This window comes from Hemicordylus capensis, chromosome 2 (assembly GCF_027244095.1).
Source record: "Hemicordylus capensis ecotype Gifberg chromosome 2, rHemCap1.1.pri, whole genome shotgun sequence".
Lineage (NCBI taxonomy): Eukaryota > Metazoa > Chordata > Lepidosauria > Squamata > Cordylidae > Hemicordylus > Hemicordylus capensis.
This window is the reverse complement of record NC_069658.1, coordinates 88653576-88667169: the sequence shown is the minus strand read 5'-3', so window position 1 is coordinate 88667169 and position 13594 is coordinate 88653576. Positions and strand designations below refer to the sequence as shown.

General features: G+C 43.2%; 1 long non-coding RNA gene across 1 annotated transcript; it reads right to left on the bottom strand.

Annotated features, from left to right (window-relative positions):
• Window positions 1–1633: 1633 nt before the first annotated feature.
• Window positions 1634–5571, bottom strand: LOC128341731 (uncharacterized). Its single transcript, XR_008314528.1, has 3 exons — window positions 5448–5571; window positions 5233–5301; window positions 1634–1788 (listed from the first exon to the last, which is right to left on the bottom strand). It is a non-coding gene; the product is annotated as an uncharacterized LOC128341731 (long non-coding RNA).
• Between the last annotated feature and the right edge of the window lie 8023 nt (window positions 5572–13594).

The window sequence follows — 13594 nt, the reverse complement described above, 5'->3', positions numbered from 1 at the left end:
ATTAGAAAAATAAGAGTCATAGAAAGCTGCCATATACTGAGTCAGACCATTAGTCTATCTATCAGTATTGTCTTCACAGACTGGCAGCGGCTTCTCCAAGGTGCAGGCAGGCAGGAATGTCTCTCAGCTGTATCTTGGAGAAGCTGCCAGGGAGGGAACTTGAAACCTTCTGCTCTTCCCAGAGTGACCCCATCCCCTGAGGGGAATATCTTACAGTGCTCACACATCAAGTCTCCCATTCATATGCAACCAGGGCAGACCCTGCTTAGCGAAGGGGACAAGTCATACTTGTTACCACAAGACCAGCTCTCCTCTCCATTTCCCCCAGTCAACACAAAAGTCTTGTGGCACCTTCAAGATCAACTCATTTATTGTGGCAGAAGCTGGGCTGCAAAACTGCAGGCAGTTAAATAATTAAGTCCCAAGGTTCTTCCAGACAGCAATAAACTGCTGGATGAAAACTTTTGTGCAACTTCCAAGTTCCAAGTACAATTTTGCTCCTCATACACAGGCTGCAGCAAGCTTCTCTGCAGTCTCTAGACATGCTGAGGAGGCCAGGACCTCACATTATTTTCACAGCTCCACCTGCTGGCCAGCTCTTGCAGTCCAAGAAGACTCCAGCATTTTCCCCAGTCAACAAAAAAGTAGGAGTGGGGAAAGGGTGGCTTCTTCTCAGAATGCAAAAACTAGTCGGCAGGTGGCACTGTGAAAATCGTGTGAAGTCCCTGTTTGTGTCCCGAGGGTAAGATTTCACTAGGATGCAGTGTAGAAGCTAGATGCAAGATGTGTTTGGGGGATAAAGTTGTGCTTGGAACTTGTGCAAAAGTTTTGAATGTCTTGCAGTTTGTGCATCTGAAACCGCCACCCCCCCCCCCACAGTCCTCTGCCATATTACAAGAGATCCTTAGGTTCGTCTTTGATCATGAGGTGCAGCTGCTTGGATAGCACAATTTCTGAGTAAATCTGGAAGAAATACAGAGAGTTATCTTACTGAGCGATATCGCTGTGGAATCATTATTGCATATGGCAGATGCAACCGGTGAGGCTAAGGGGTGAACTGGCCACAACTACATCTCTCTCTCTCTCCTCATCTCATCACAGCTGCCTCTTCCTCTCTTACGCTATGGCTTTAACTTGAGTCACGCAGGCTAGTCATTTGCCAGGTTGGTTCACCCAACAAATAACCAGCCCACGCAAGTCAAGTTAAAGCTGTGGCATGAAGAGAGAGAGGAGGCGGCAACCACAGTGAGGGCAGAAAGAGACTGTGAGAGCACACAACACAGTTGCGGCCAGTTCTGCTCCTGCTTGCCCTGCCCTCCATCCCCTCAGCCCCACCCCCCACTGGCTGCACCTGGCATATGGACATGGTCACTTTTGTCCGATGGCACCTTCACTTGTTGGCTAGCTGGTACAGATGGCGTGTGTCCTTTCAAGCAATCTGCTGAAGAAGGTGCAAAAGAAAGGCTGATTCTGTGGAGCTGAAAGACTCGAGCCATAGGCTGTTTTTACAATATTTTTTTTATTTTACACATGTACAATTTGAGTAGTGGGGGGAGAAGCAGGCAGGCAGTTTTAATGTTAAATAAGCATCAGTTCCTGCAAAGCTACAGAACACTCTTTACAGCTACTCCATACCAGCCAACTGCAAACTCAGACTTCTTCCTCTTTCTTTTGCCAGGTTCATAGTAAAGAGCTGTTTCCTTCAGTCCACAACCAGACAGGTGGGATATGACACAGATTCTCATGGGTCGGAGTAGCCACCAGCTATCAAAGAAGATTCAAATTTATCTAGAGCAAGACAGTGGGAGTGAGAGCAAGGCAGTTTGCATAAACACAAAGTATGCTTACCAGTTCCAAAAATCCCTTTCACACATTCAAATGAATATGCATGGGAATGGTGGCAGGGTCCATTCCCAACCTATGCATGTTCACTAGAACAACTGCACAGAGGCTTTGCATATAGACCTGCGTATATATACTCGCCTAATTCAGACGTAACAGGGAAACGGAGGTCCCTTCACCTCCAGTTTCCTTAGATGCACGTCCAAATTCAGGAAACAGGAGTTGAAGGTGGGAAAGGACCTGCTGTTTTCCCTCCCCAAGCTCCACTCTGAATCTCCAATTTCAGCCCCATGGAGCCAAGGAGGAAGCGTCTCCCTCACTCTGGCCTGATTGACTCTGAGGGCTGTTCTTCTGTCAAGAAGGAAGCCTTGCTGACTGCAGAGAGGCAACTCTCCTGCATGTCTGAAAGTGGATGGGAGAGCAGGGGGAGGGAGGGCGCATAACCACAGGTACATTGGATCCATGGTTCCACGTTACATCTGAAGGCAGCCAGAGGCTCTCTCCCCATGATCACAAACCCCAATCTACATGATCAGGGACAGGGTCCCAGTCACTCAGAGAGTTCCTCACTTATACAACTGTATGTGTGGGGACTCTGCAGATCTTCCAGTGACCACATGTCGTGGGGTGGAGCCTGCCACAACCATTCCACTTCCTCACACACATGCACGGTCAGAATGTGAGAAAGGGGCTATTCTTATTTAGAAATATGATGTGCAAAAACTAACCCCAGGTATTATGTCTCACTGGACTGTAATTAAGAAATATGGGGCAACATCCCTTACATGAATGGAGTCAGTTTGGACAATATTGTCCATTAGCCCTAGCATACATGAGAAGGAAGCAAGCCCTCCCAGTGTTCTGGAGCTCATGTGTGGTGGGCGTTGTCTGAACTGCTCCTCTACATGTGCTACAAAAGTATTTGTAGCACGTGCAACCACATTATTTGGGAAAGGCATCCCAACACCCTGAGAGGGGGCAAGACATATGTGCTCAAAGTGCACTGCGCACATCCTTATCCTGTGTGCTAGGACTGGTGGTCAAAGTATCATCCAAACTGGCCCATGGACATTTGACAATCCTGCTAATTTCTATACTTGCATGTAACCAGATTTTCACCAGATCTAACACTGCAGTGCTCTCTCCTCTGAATGCAGCTGAATGAGCTTGCTTGAATTTCTAAGGGACAAGACAATAAGGTGTTGTGTATCTTTTACAAAGTTCATTTCATGCACATCGCAAGAATGCTGCTGCTGTTCCCCTCCACACAGCTCCTTGTTTGTCTTGTCTTTCCATGAACCAAACTGTTCTTTGTAGGTCAGATTGCAATCTTGAGTGAACTGCTCACATCACTGTGTACCTGGAAAAGGTTTGTAGAGATGCAGTGCAATGTGTGCTGTGTGCTTGAGATAAGCATTTGGCTCCACATCAGAAGAAACCAGATGCCAATCCTAGAGTCAAGAAACATGTCCACATTGGCTGTTTACTATTTTAAACCTAAGAATAAAACCTCTGCACTGATCTCTAGCAATGCGAAAAGCATGTGGTGATTCTCTTTATTTAGCAGGGAGAGAGTAACTGGCCCTATCCACCCCCAGCACAGTACTTCCAGTGGCTGTTGCTGGTGTCTATCTTATGTTTTGTTTTAGAATGTGAGCCCTTTGGAGACAGGGAGCCATCTACATTATTAATTTTCCAAGACGGGCCATGCGTGGGGACGTGGTAGAAAGGAGGGGATTGGCTAACAGAGTTTGCAAGCAGAAGCACCTGATTGGGCAGTAGGGATTCCATATGCAGATAGGGAGAAGGAGCCTGTGAGAGCAGAAGCACCATGGTGACTGGGCAGTGGGGATTCCATATGCAGATAGGGAGGAGGAGCCTGTGGCACTGTGGTAATTGGGCAGTGGGGATTCCCTATGCAGATAAGGAGGAGGAGCCTGTGGCACTGTGGTAATTGGGCAGTGGGGATTCCCTATGCAGATAAGGAGGAGGAGCCTGTGGCACTGTGGTAATTGGGCAGTGGGGATTCCGTATGCAGATAGGAAGGAGGAGCCTGTGGCACTGTGGTAATTGGGCAGTGGGGATTCCCTATGCAGATAAGGAGGAGGAGCCTATGACGGTTAAGGTCAGTTGGAATGCAACTGTTACTGCTCGGAAGATGTTCTTGATTGTAGAGGAGAGGAATCTATCTATATAAAAGGATAGCAGGCAGGGGTCTGCAAAAAGATGGGTTGTGAGGGAGGAAGGAGCCGCGGGGGGGGAGGAGCGAGCGCGCGCCGCCGGGGGGGAGGAGCGAGCGAGCGCGCGCCGCCGGGGGGGAGGAGCGAGCGAGCGCGCACCGCCGGGGGGGGAGGAGCGAGCGAGCGCGCCACAGGGGGGAATGCCACAGGCTCAGTGCACAACTGCACAGATGCTCTGTGCGGGGTCAGCTAGTCTTATTTATTTGTTATTTCTCTGTGTAAACCACCCTGAGCCATTTTTGGAAGGGCGGTATATAAATCAAAATTAAATAAATAAATAATAATAATAATAATAATAATAAATGTTTCCCACAATATATTTTTAAATATGATGTGTGGAAATAAGGCACTCTGATTCCTGGACATATTTACTTGTAAGACCTACTGATTTCAGTGAAACCTACTTTCAAGTACATATACTCAGGATCGCAGTCTACACACCCATGCTATTTTGCAATGCCTGGGAAGGAGGAGAGAACTGCGGAGAAGAACATTGCATGCCAAGGTTAGTCTAGACAATTTCCCGCCTGTAAGCTCTTCTTAGCACACAGTGTACTACAGCCACTATGACAAGCCCACCTATCAGCATTAAAAGATCCTGTGGTATAGCCCCTACTATTCAAAAGCTAATATAATTGTTCAGAAACTATTTCCATCAAGTAAAGACTAATCAGTCTTATAAATTGATTGATGATGGATGGATTATGATTGCAAAGGTGTAGGGTCCAGCATTCCCTCTAACAGGGATTCCCAGACGTTGTTGACTACAACTCCTAGAATTCCCAGCTGCAATGATTTGTGCTCAGGGATTGAGTACAATCTCTTTGCTGACTGGGCAAAGAGGCACCTTTTGAAGTGGTGATTCTCTTCATTTAGCAGGGGGAGAGTAACTGGCCCTATCCACAGCCAGCACTGCACTTCCAGTGATTGTTGTTGGTGTCTATCTATCTCTTTTGTTTCTTTTTAGATTGTGAGCCCTTTAGGGACAGGGAGCCTTATTATTTCTCTGTGTAAAATGCCTTGAGCTTCTTTTGGAAGGGCAGTATATAAATCAAATGAATAATAATAATAAAAATATTAATTATGGGAGTTGTAGTCCAAATCATCTAGGAATTCCTGTTAGAGGGAACACTGGTGGGGTCATCATTACCTGCCAGTGCAGTTATCAGCTTCTTGGATGCCTATTCGGTATAGTTGTCTTATCCATTTCTCCAATGAACTGGGTGGAGGAAGTAAAGTAAGTATTTGAAACAGGAAGACCTGCTGAAATTCTTAAAGCTCTAAACACACTTACTTAGAAATAAGAGCCAAAGTATATGCTATGTTAAAACACTTAATTGACACTGACACATTTAAATTGCTTACTTAATAACAGCTGTCCAGGATGGGGTTACACTCCCCTGGAAGGAATAGGAAAGAATTTTGGGAGTCCTCTTGGATCCTGGCCTCACCCTAGTATCTCAGGTGGAGATCATGGCTAAGAGTGCTTTTCATCAGCTTTGGCTAATTCAACAGCTGTGTTCATTCCTTGAAGAGAACAACCTCAAAACAGTGATGCACCAGCTGGTAACCTCTTGCCTAAATGACTTCTTCATTGTGCTCTTCATAGCCTTTGTATGTAGTCCAGAAACTCAGTTAGTTCAAAATGCAGCAACCAGCTTGGTCTCAAGGGTAACCCAGAGAGACCACATTATGCCTGTATTTAAACAATTGCACTGGCTACCAATATGTTTTGAGGCAAAATACAAAGTGCTGGTTTGTATTTTAATACAAAGTGTTGGTTTGTACCTTTAAAGCCCTGAATAGCTTAGATCTGGGTAACCTTAGAGAGCATCTTCTTCTGCATGATCCCCATCACACATTAAGGTCATCTGATGAGGTCTGCCTCCAGCTACCACCAGTACATCTGGTGGTGACCCAGTATCAGGCCTTCTTTGTAGCTGTTCCTAGGTTGTGGAATGTGCTCACTGCCGAAATCTGTGGCTTAGCAACATTATGGGCCTTTGAGAAAGCCATTAAAGCTTACTTCTTCAGTCTGGCCTTCCAGGGTTTTTAAACTGTTTTTAATAGTTGTAAGCTGTTGAATTGCTTGGGGTCTTGATCATTTGAGGTTTTGTTTGTTTGTTTGTTTTTGGTCTATGTCTTTGTTCTGTTGTTGTGAACTGCCAAGAGCTGATAGACAGGGTGCTACAAAAATATAATAGCAATAGCAATAGCACTTACATTTATATACCGCTCTATAGCCAGAGCTCTCTAAGTGGTTTACAATGATTTAGCATATTGCCCCCCAACATTCTGGGTACTCATTTTACCGACCTCGGAAGGATGGAAGGCTGAGTCAACCTTGAGCCCCTGGTCAGGATCGAACTTGTAACCTTCTGGTTACAGGGCAGCAGTTTTACCACTGCGCCACCAGGGGCTTTAAATGATAAATATATAATAATTTAATAATTTAATTTAAATAATTTAAATAATAAATTATAATAAATAAAATACAATACAAATATAGTTTTGCCTTAAGCTTCATGGAAATCAATGCAATGATCCTTCACAACATACAGTTTTAGATGAACACCTGATATGTTTCACATCATACCTAAACATCTAAAGTAGGAAAGAGAGGGAAATGTGTTTGGAAACATAATCCAACATCTAGATTAAGAAAGTGCTGGTGCAGTGATTCAGCCTTCAGGGACATATTTTTTGAAGTCACAGTTGGCTTCAGAGGGAAGGGGAAATTGCTGAAAATCCCCTCTCCCCCAACACCTGTGCAGCATTGTTTTAAATGTCAGCCATAGGCACATAGGAATGCTTGTCAGTAGGATGTATGAACTGGCTTGAGGTTGAGCCAGTTCGCCATCGATCCAGACCAGGCCTGGTTCGGCTCAAGGTTCATATTTTTCCAGCTCCCCTATTTATATTTTTCATTGCTGTGCACGTGTGTGTGTACTGTCAACTAAGGAGAGCATTTAAAGTGAGCTGCTGCAATTCACAATTGTTAATTGTGTTAAGCCACAAATGTTTTAGGGGCCACAAGAGACTTTGATGGCTGGCATCCAGCACAGCATTGTCAACATGTAACATTGTGCTGTGCTGCTGCTATGCCCTTCAAAGGCAGCATCGGAACTGCTCACAACAGGAGCTTGCATAAACAGTACTTCCACAGGCTTCCTCACTTGGGACATTCGGGAACCCTGCGGAAGTGTTGCTTGTGCAATGCCTTTGTGAAATGCCCACACTGCCCTTGAAGCCCTGCAGCTCTGTATTGTGTGTCTATAGTGCTGTGTTGGATGTTGGCTATCATTTTTAACTTGTTGTGGAGACATGAGTGGCTGAGAATATATCCTTAGGGTGCACATTTAGTGCACACCTAGTTTGATGCCGTGCAATGTGTGAAATGGCCCTTCTGTAGGGTACAAGCCACAGTGATGCTTGCATTGATGCTTCCTTCTGTATGCTGACAGAAGGAATGTGAAGTTGTGTAACTGCCAGTGGAAGAAGAGCTACTTGTATGAGAAGAGCTTGTGAAAGAGGTAATGCAATGTATTGAACAATACCTTCCACTAGCACAACTATTCTGGATCAGAAGTTATGTTCTTCACATAATTAGCTGCACAACGTCCTTCCACTCAAACTAACTATAGTATTACTGCTAGCAGCAGACACCTCTAGATGTTTAGAGGTGTTTAGAGTAGAGAAACTCCATAGTGTTTAGAGTGGAGACAAAGTCATATTTAGGTGTTTTGTACTTTAATTCTAGACACATTGCACAAGGAAATAAGGTCCAGTAGTGTGAGACCTCCTTCTAAGCAGAGTAAAATATCTTCTATTCTGCAAATGCTGAGCCTCTTCTGCTTATATTGCTGTAAACTGTACAGGCACATATACCGACTATAAGAGATTATATAGAAGAAAATAAAAATGGTTTAATTTTGCATAAAGGGCATGTCTACATGAGAAACTGATTTGTTTTTTCTATAGTTCCCTTCTTCCCCAATGGCCCCCACATATAGAAATCTCAGTACCCTCACAGGACATCTGTTCCCAGGGTGCCATGGGGAAAAGCCAAGAGCATCAAAGCTGAATAAAACTAGCTTTTAGTATGTTGTGTAGGTACAATTCCAGATTTGATCAATTCAGAACTAACTTGCCTATGTCAAAGTAAGAATCATACCTTGCTGATAAAGTTTGCAACCCACAACTTTCATTCCGGAGAAGTCTTGCTGAAAGGTCATAGTCAAATATGAATACAACAAATATAACACATATTTATATACTGCTTTTCAACAAAAGTCCCCAAAGCAGTTTGCATAGCCAGCTAGCTAGCGATATTTGACTATGACCTTAGAGCAAGACTTCTCTGGAATGAATGTTGTGGGTTGCTACTTAGCTAGAAGCAAACAAATAAAATGGCTCCCTGTTCCCAAAGGGCTCACAATCTAAAAAAGAAACATAAGTTAGAAACCAGCAACAAGCACTGGAGACATGCAGTGCTGGGGATGGAACTGCTCTTCTCCTGCTAAATAAAGAGAAACACCACTTTTAAGAAGGTGCCTCTATGCTCAGTTAGCTTGGAAGCACCAGCCATCACAGATATGGCATTCACCTCTTCAGACAAACAAGACAGTAACCATGAGCAGGACACTGCCAGGGGTGTGTGACAGGCTGGGGCAGGACTTCCGGCCCCACTTCTGATGCCTGTATTCACATACAATAAGATCTGAATCAGTGGAGGCTCCTCTTTAGGGCCAAATGGGGCCAAGGCCTCCCAAGAAAAAAAAGAAATTACATATTTAATTGCATTAAATCAATTAAACCAAGACTTCTATGTGACCTTTGTCAGTGCTGACTATTTAATACTGGTTTATTTTGGTTTTTCCATTGCTTCTTCTCGTGTCTGAATCATGAGTCTAGGCTCTTGCTGGCAGAGGAAAGTCCTATGACCTTGCATGATGACTGACTACAATTCTGGAGTAAGTACTTTATGGATTACAGAAGAAAAGTGATATAAGGAAGGAGCAAAAGGATAAGAGAAAGAGCAAACAAATTGTAAGACAGGGAGAGAAAGAAGTGACACCAATAGAAGGTCTTTCTCTTTGCCACCCTACTTTTTGGTAGCATAGTATGCTGGACATAATTATGTAATAAAACTTAGCAACACAAGCATTATTGCTCCATTCAGACAATTAATAAAAAGCAATTAGAGGACATGAAGTAGCTAAGAATAATATCTGATCGCAGACGATGCAACATAACATATTATATAAGGTTTGTCCCTCCAGACCAGATATTCTAACTAGAATAAATTTTTTTTGACAGGGCATCTAAAGCTTCAGAAGATTTATGCTCACACTTTCAATCTCATTTTTTGACATCCATTTTTGTTTTCCCTTCATTCGTTTTAATGAACAAATCCTAGAGGATTTAATGAGTGGAGTTGCAAAATTAAGCACATACACTGTCTTATTGTTGTGGCAATGGATCCTTCTTACACTGTTCACAGCCATTTCTCTCCTGGTTTGGAGAGAATCATTATTCCAGGAGAGAGAGCTGTTCAGAAAATCTGGCCTGCCCTGTCATGGTGTTCCTTTAGTTTGGCTGTCCTTTATAGCAAGTAAGGGAGGAAGTTAGGTGGACTACTTAAACAGAGAACTACTGCGGAGAGGATAGCTAGACTGCCTCAACATCTTCCTATCCAAATTTTAAATGATTGATTGATTAAGTGTTGTCAAGGCCGTGTCAACTCTTAGCGACTACATAGATAGATTATCTCCAGGATGATCTGTCTTGAATCTGACCTTTAAGGTCTCTCAGTGGTGCAGGGGTGTAGCAAGGTTGGAGCGGGCCCAGAGACAAGATTTTAAAATGCCCCCCACCAACTGAAGTTCAGCTCATGAAGTTAAGAAATCTTAAATGAGGCTGAATAGTGGTAACAAAAAGCATAGTAAAACTTAATATATATATATCCTGTGTACCACAATAGAACATCAGGTGTTTTAATGTAAACTGCCCTGAGCCTTTTGGAAGGGCGGTATAAAAGTTTTAATAATAAATAAATAATAAATAAATCATCCTAAATTATTTTTTTAAGGTTTTGTAAATTGTGCAAGGTTTTGTAAAGGTTTTGTAAATTAAATGCAAGGCATTTAATGGTACTAGAGAAAGCATGCTGTTCTGGTAGCTCTAGGTCTTAACACTCACATCAATATTGGAGGATGAATACAACTGAAGGAAGCCCGTGCGGGTGCATGGCTGGGGGAGTCAGTCATATGACTTACCTCTGGGGGGGCCCCCAAGGCAGTGGGCCCCCAGACAACTGTCTCCCCTTGCCCTATTATAGTTACACCCCTGCAGTGGTGCATTCATTGTTGTCCTAATCAAGTCCATCCACCTTGCTGCTGGTCGTCCTCTTTTCCCCCAGCATTATGGACTTCTCAAGGGAGCTGTGTTTTTGCATAATGTGTCCAAAGTATGATAGCTTGAGCCTGGTCATTTGTGCCTTGAGTGAAAGTTCTGGTTTGGTTTGTTCTATCCCTTTGTTTGTTTTCCTGGCTGTCCATGGTATCCCCAAAAGTCTTCTCCAGCACGAAAGTTCAAAAGTGTTAATACTGGTTGCTGTACCATTTGTCATTAGTTTAGTCTTTAGTCTTCTTTACATTTAGTCATAGTCCCATTTTTTCACTGTGCTCCTTGCATTTCAATTCTAGAGCTTGCACATTTTCCTAAGAATGTTCCACAACTTGACAGGGTCGACGCAATCAAAGACTTTTCTGTAATCAATAATTCTGGTATTCTTTGGCTTTCTCAATTATCTAGCATGCATCAGCAATGATGTCTCTTGTTCTTCAGCCTCTTCTGAAACCAGCTTGAACATCCGGCATTTCCCTTTCTGCGCAGAGCTCTAATCTGCATTGGATGATCCTGAGCATTATTTTGCTAGCATGTGAGATTAAGGATATTGTGCAATGATTTGCTCAATCTGTTCAGTCTCCTTTCTTTGGTATAGGTATGTAGACTGACCTCTTCCAATCTGTTGGCCAATATGTCATTCTCCAAATTTGCTGGCATAGTTTGGTTAGAGCCTTGACTGATTCTTCTTCTCTTGCCTGCCATATTTCTGTAGCTATTCCATCCATGCCTGTAAGCTTCCAGCTTTGTAATGACTGGAGTGCTGATCTAACTTCATCTTCCCATACTAGAGTACTTGCAAGTAGGGGATATCTTCTAGAGTGTCTTGGATGTTGACATCCCTGATATACAGATTTTCAGTATACTCCTTCTATCTCTGTTTGATCTTCTCTGAGTCAGTTACTATCTGTCCCTTGGCATTTCTTAACATACAAATTTGAGGTTGGAACCACCCCCTGAGTTGAGAGATCTTTTGGAAAACTTTCCTTGTTCTTCCATGTCTATTTCCATCCTCAAGGTCTTTACAGATGTCAATGTAGTACTGCTCCTTGTCTCTTTTAACAACTTCCCTATTAAGTTCCTTCCTGGGGTCTTTATCTTTCTTGACTTTGGCTTCTCTCCTTTTCTTGGCAATTTCCACCGTCTGTTTTGACATCTATTTTGCTTTCTTCTGTTTCTCGGTCTTTGGTAGTCTCTTTTCACATTTGTCCTGGACAACCTCTTTGATTTCAATCCACTGTTCTTCTGGTTCCCTATCAATGAGTTCACAACTTCAAAGTGGTTCCTGATATTCTCCTTGAAAATGGTGGGTACATTCTTAATATCATATTGTAGAAACTGGAAAGCTTTGTTTTTCTGCTTTAGCATTACTTGGAACTTGCACATGTGCAGTTTTTGATCTGTTCCACAATTGGCCACATCTTTGCTGTTATAACTGAGCTCTTCCACCTCGTTGCACCAATAATGTAATCAATTTGATTTCTGTGTACTCCATCTGGTGATGTCTATGTGTATAGGTGCCACTTTGGTTGTTTGAAGAATGTGTTAGCAATGAAGAGATCATTGGCTTTGCAGAAAACTAATCAGTCATTCTCCTGCTTCATTCCTGTTTCCCAGGCCATACAGTCCAGCTGTGTTTTCTTCCTTATCATTTCCAACTTTGGCATCCCAGTCTCCAACCACTACTAACACATCTTGCTTGCATGTTCTATTAATTTCAGATTGAACTTGAGCGTAAAACTCATCAATGTCCTCTTCTGCATCAGTCATTGGGGCATAGACTTGAAAAACTGTCATGTTAAAGGGTTGTCTATGAAATCTAATTGATATTAGTCAGTCACTGACTGCATTGTACCCAAGTACTGTCATTGGTATATCCTTCCTGACTATGAAAGCAACACCTTCATCTTGATTTCTTGTGTCCTGAGTAGTTAATGGTATGATTTTCTGACTGAAAGTGTCCTATTCCAGTCCATTTTAATTCACTGATGCCCAAGTTGTCAATCTGTAGTCGATGCATTTCATCTTTCACTGTGTCAAGCTTCCCCATATTCATGCTTCTGAGTAGACCTATCTAAACTACTTACTTGTATGTTACCAGAAGTTGTATTCTGTGTTTCATGGTCTTTTTTCTTTGACTTTGCCTTATTGGTTCAAACTCTGCTCAATACTACCACCTAGCAGTAGTGCATGAGAAGAGATGATGAAACCCGAAATTCATAAAAATATATATAATCTCAAAACAAGCCCAACACTAGGCAACCATTTCCCAGCAAAAATATGCAGCTCTCGCCTTAATTGCACAAAAATGCATGCCCAGTGTTTGTATGATCAGGATGTAAGTAATATGATCAAAGCACTCTATATGATCAAAGGCTTCAGACCAACTCATCAACTGAGAAACTTCTTGTGGGCATTTTAGGCTTCTTTGCCCCAATAGGATTCCTTAGTTACATCAATGGAGGGCATAGGCAACACATGCTGAAGGATGTAAATGTGGAAGTGAATGGGGTAGGAGGTGCACATATTAGACCTGCCAGCAGGATCTGGATGAGGGATCTGGATGTTTCTCTTTGAAAAATAGGCCACATCCACACGGAACGTAAAACTGGATGTTGGAGAACCCACGGTTTCCATTTTAAACTGTAAATCACATCGCAGAAATTCGTCCAACTGCAATTTGGCAACCTCCAGTTCCAGGAGAGGGGAGCCCTTCCCTGCTGCTTGGCCACTGTGGCCAATCCCAGCAAGCTCCATGGCAGGACTGTGGTCAAAGTGTCAGCATGTCAGCAAAGCAGCTGCAATTGGCCATGATCTTGAAGGGGGCATGCTGAGTACGATCGTGCATTTTCAGAACAGTATGCTTGTCCTAGGCATGGAAAGGGTATTTAAATCCCTTTAAATGCTATGCCATGCCAGTGCTTTTTCTGATAGCAATGGCACCGCTGCCCCGCTAAGAACCCTGCACCAAAATAGTCCCGCACAAGCACAATGGAGGGAGGGCACTATTTCCCAATTACTCTGGAAAGACAAGGGGAAATAACTTCCCAGGAGGGATTATGCATATGAGGGAGGGCACAAGATCCGAGTGGGGTCCACCATTA